Source organism: Procambarus clarkii, unplaced genomic scaffold, assembly GCF_040958095.1.
Source record: "Procambarus clarkii isolate CNS0578487 unplaced genomic scaffold, FALCON_Pclarkii_2.0 HiC_scaffold_127, whole genome shotgun sequence".
In the NCBI taxonomy this organism is placed as follows: Eukaryota; Metazoa; Arthropoda; class Malacostraca; order Decapoda; family Cambaridae; genus Procambarus; species Procambarus clarkii.
The window spans coordinates 506788-512146 of record NW_027189160.1 but is presented as its reverse complement, the minus strand read 5'-3'; the positions used below and the strand labels follow the sequence as shown (position 1 = coordinate 512146).

The 5359-nt window shown below is 32.7% G+C and overlaps 1 long non-coding RNA gene across 1 annotated transcript; it reads left to right on the top strand.

The window, feature by feature from the left end:
• Positions 1-216: 216 nt before the first annotated feature.
• On the top strand, positions 217-4849 carry LOC138360888 (uncharacterized). Its single transcript, XR_011226700.1, has 3 exons — positions 217-355; positions 1052-1158; positions 4422-4849. It is a non-coding gene; the product is annotated as an uncharacterized lncRNA (long non-coding RNA).
• Positions 4850-5359: the final 510 nt, after the last annotated feature.

Below are 5359 nucleotides of genomic sequence, written 5' to 3'. Positions count from 1 at the left end.
ATTAGGCAAATCGGGCCTTGCATAGTAGGCTGAGAAGTGCGTTCTGGCTACTAGGTACGACATATATATATATATATATATATATATATATATATATATATATATATATATATATATATATATATATATATATATATATATATATATATATATTCAAAATTCGTCAGTGTACTACATTTTTGTTGTTGCTTTTAGGTGATGCTTTTAACCAGTGTACGTGGGTCTGATTGTGCAACCATGGTTCGAAGAATAATGAAGATATGAACAAACGGCCTGTGGTCACTATACAGTCTGGAAGGGCAAAAGAAGAAATTGGCATTTCTACAAAAACAAGAACTATATAATGTTATTTTAAGTAAGTAACCAAAAAATTAAATAATTTTTTTAAAGTTTAAAATTCACTTAAAAATTTAAATTTAAAATTAAAAAATTTTAACCAAAAAACTTAATATTTTTCATATTTGGAACCATTCCATAATATTTTCCCAAGCATAAATGATTATATTTCTATCACTTGCTCTTAAGATTGTTTCATTTAATAGAGGTTGGGCATAATTGTTCTCTGCTGCTAATAGAACTGACTGACTTAGCTATAGGAAAATGTAAACTTAATTGGTTTATCCATTACAGTATTTTGCAGTTTATTTCATGATCCTGTGCTTAATACTTGCATAAATAGTAGATTACAAAATGCATTTTTATATCATTAGTATTGAATAATAATAATGCAAATAATTGACTTATAAATGATGTACAATTAATTGGTAGGTGATATTATATTATTTATATTTTTTCATTCTTGCAAAGCCTTAACAAAGCCATTAACATGTTAATATAAACTTGATCACCTTCCACTTATTTTCTCATGTGCTACCTACATGTACAAAACCTTATTCCTAAATGCATATTTTGTTCTGAAGCTTGTCCTTTATATGTTGTGTATCACCATCTCTGGAGAGTTTTATCTGATTGATGTATAAATTACTTTTAATTTTACAGAGTATTATTGTTATAATGAATTTATTATTATATAAATAACTTAATTTTACAGAATCATCTATCAACGCACATCCACAAGTTGAGGAGGAGGATGTGACCTTCCAGATTTCTCAAGTACTGAAACATAGACCAAACAGGCCTGGTAGATCTAGGTACAAGGTAAAATAATTTAAATTTTTTTTTTTTTTTCTAATTGTCCGATATATATATATATATATATATATATATATATATATATATATATATATATATATATATATATATATATATATATATATATATATATATGTCGTACCTAGTAGCCAGAACGCACTTCTCAGCCTACTATGCAAGGCCAAATTTGCCTAATAAGCTAAGTTTTCCTGAATTAATATATTTTCTATATTTTTTTTCTTATGAAATGATAAAGCTACCCATTTCATTATGTATGAGGTCAATGTTTTTTTATTGGAGTTAAAATTAACGTAGATATATGACCGAACCTAACCAACCCTACCTAACCTAACCTAACCTATCTTTATAGGTTAGGTTAGGTAGTAGAGAAAGTTAGGTTAGGTTAGGTTAGGTAGGTTAGGTAGTCGAAAAACAATTAATTCATGAAAACTTGGCTTATTAGGCAAATCGGGCCTTGCATAGTAGGCTGAGAAGTGAGTTCTGGCTACTAGGTACGACATATATATATATATTTATATATATATTTATATATATATATATATATATATATATATATATATATATATATATATATATATATATATATATATATATGTGTGTGTGTGTGTGTGTGTGTGTGTCGTACCTAGTAGCCAGAACGCACATCTCAGCCTACTATACAAGGCCCGATTTGCCTAATAAGCCAAGTTTTCATGAATTAATGTTTTTTCGACTACCTAACCTAACATTTTCAGCTACCTAACCTAACCTATAAAGATAGTTTAGGTAGGGTTGGTTAGGTTCGGTCATATATCTATATTAATTTTAACTCCAATAAAAAAAGAATTGACCTCATACATAATGAAATGGATAGCTTTATCATTTCATAAGAAAAAAAATAGAGAAAATATATTAATTAATGAAAACTTGGCTTATTAGGCAAATCGGGCCTTGCATAGTAGGCTGAGAAGTGCGTTCTGGCTACTAGGTACGACATATATATATATTATATATATATATATAATATATATATATATATATATATATATTTATATATATATATATATAATATATATATATATATATTATATATATATATATATATATATATATATATATATATATATATATATATATATATATATATATATATATATATATATATATATATATATAGTGTGTGTGTAAATACCTAAGTGTAGTTACAGGATGAGACCGTCTTCCCAGCACTCTTTGTCATATAACGCTTTGAAACTACTGACAGTCTTGGCCTCCACCACCTTCTCACCTAACTTGTTCCAACCGTCTACCACGCTATTTGCGAAAGTGAATTTTCTTATATTTCTTTAGCATCTGTGTTAAGCTAGTTTCAATCTATGACCTCCTGTTCTTGAAGTTCCAGGTCTCAGGAAATCTTCGCTGTCGATTTTATCAATTCCTGATACTATTTTGTATGTAGTGATCATATCACCTCTTTCTTCTGTCTTTTAGTTTTGGCATATTTAATGCCTCTAACCTCTCCTCGTAGCTCTTGCCCTTCAGTTCTGGGAGCCACTTAGTAGCATGTCTTTGCACCTTTTCCAGTTTGTTGATGTGCTTTTTAAGATATGGGCCAACTTCTGTTGTTGGGCACCACACAACAGCTGCATATTCTAGCTTTGGCGTAACAAAAGTCATGAACAATTTCTTTAGTATATCACCATCCATGTATTTAAACGCAATTCTAAAGTTAGAAAGCGTAGCATAGGCTCCTCGCACAATATTCTTTATGTGGTTCTCAGGTGATAGTTTTCTATCTAGAACCACCCCTAGATCTCTTTCTTTATCAGAATTCTTTAAAGATTTCTCACATAATGTATAGGTTGTGTGGGGTCTATGTTCTCCTGTTCCACATTCCATAACATGGCATTTATTAACATTAAATTCCATTTGCCAAGTGGTGCTCCATATACTTATTTTATCCAGGTTTTCTTGAAGGGCATGACAATCATCTAAATTTCTTATCCTTCCTATTATCTTAGCATCATCAGCAAACATGTTCATGTAATTCTGTATACCAACTGGTAGATCATTTATGTAGACAATAAACATCACTGGTGCAAGAACTGAACCCTGTGGTACTCCACTTGTGACATTTCTCCAGTCCGATACATTGCCTCTGATTACTGCCCTCATTTTTCTATCAGTCAGAAAATTTTTCATCCATGTTAGAAGCTTACCTGTCACCCCTCCAATATTTTCCAGTTTCCAGAACAACCTCTCTATGTGGAACTCAGTCGAATGCCTTTTTTAGGTCCAGATAGATGCAGTCAACCCAACCATCTCTTTCCTGTAATATATCTGTTGCTCGATCATAGAAACTGAGTAAATTCGATACACAGGATCTTCCAAATCGAAAACCATACTGTCTGTCTGAAATTATATCATTTCTCTCCAGGTGTTCTACCCATTTAGTTTTAATTATTTTTTCCAATATTCCAATTCCAATTTTTTCCAATAATGTGTATGTATATTTGTGTTGTTGAATATGACCGAAAGTCATAGTCTTTCTGCCCCTCTCCTTACTGCTATTGTTGTTTCTCGCATCTTTGTATTGCTTGTATGTTTGGGCAATTTTTCCCTTTTTCCTAGTTCTGCATCTCTGCTTTAGTATAAATTTTGTTGTGCCATTATCATATATTTCACAAAACTTGACATACATCTCATTTACTTCATGTCCTAACAGCAAGTGTTTGTCAAATTCCTTAAAGAAATATCTGAGTTCCCCATAATGACCTCTCCACAAGTCAGGTTTTTCAACTGCTTCAAGCTCATTTTCTTCCAGATTATAATGCATTGCATACTTTATTCCCAAAAAGACATGGTCACTTTTACCCAAGTGACCATGTCACTTGGGTAAAAGGAGGGAGGTACTGAAAGGAGGAAAAGGGAGGTACCAAAGGAGGGAGGTACTGAATGATAAATATATCTTTCTCTTTCCTGGTAAATATAATATCCAGCATGGAGGGAACATCCCCTAACCTCATCCTCGTAGCTTGTTTAACATGTAGAAACATGAATGTTTACAGGGTGAGGTTTACGAAATTATATATATATATATATATATATATATATATATATATATATATATATATATATATATATATATATATATATATATATATATATATATATATATATATATTATATATATATAATATATAAAGTTTGTGTGTGTGTAATTTATATAAATAAATAATTAAATATTAATTTTGTTAATATCTTTTCAGGGAAAGCTTGCAAGTACAATTCGTATACAAGAGGGGCAACAAGAGCCAGAGGATGTCTACTAAGAAAATATATAAGTCTTTATCCTCACACTCTTGATATATGGTCTTCTCTGGTCTCTTTATTTTCTCTCCTCACAAATGTCCCTTTTTTTTATTTCTTTTACGTTTCTCTCCTGTTTTTCTTGTCTTTTAATCTCTCCTTTCCTCCTCTCTTCCTTTACTTTTTATATTTGTGGTATTCATTTATGTCATTTTTATCTTGTATATTTTTCTTGTATCTTTTTCTTATCTTGTGTTTCTCTTCCCCTTCTCTTCAATGATTTCTCATTTCTCTCGTCTCTCTGTTGTTTCTGTTCTGTCTTCTCTCTCCTTGCCTTAATTTTGTTCTGTCTCCTCTTTTGTTGTGTGTGTGTCTTTCTGTCTCTGTCTGTCTGTCTCTCTCTTTCTCTCTCTCTCTCTCTTTCTTTCTCTCTCTCTCTCTCTCTTTCTTTCTCTCTTTCTCTCGCTCTCTCTCTGGCTCTCTTGCTCTCTCTCTCTCTGGCTCTCTCTCTCGCTCTCTCGCTCTCTCTCTCTCGCTCTCTTGCTCTCTCTCTCTCTGGCTCTCTCTCTCTCTGGCTCTCTTGCTCTCTCTGGCTCTCTCTCTCACTCTCTCTCTCTGGCTCTCTTGCTCTCTCTCTCTCTCTCTGGCTCTTCTCTCTCTCTGGCTCTCTCTCTCTCTGGCTCTGGCTCTCTCTGGCTCTGGCTCTCTCTCTCTGGCTCTCTCTCTCTCTCTCTGGTTCTGGCTCTCTCTCTCTCTCTCTGGCTCTGGCTCTGTCTCTCTCTCTCTTTCTGGCTCTCTCTTTCTCTCTGGCTCTCTCTCTCTCTGGCTCTGGCTCTCTCTCTCTCTCTCTGGCTCTCTCTCTCTCTGGCTCTCTCTCTCTTTCTCTCTTTCTCTGGCT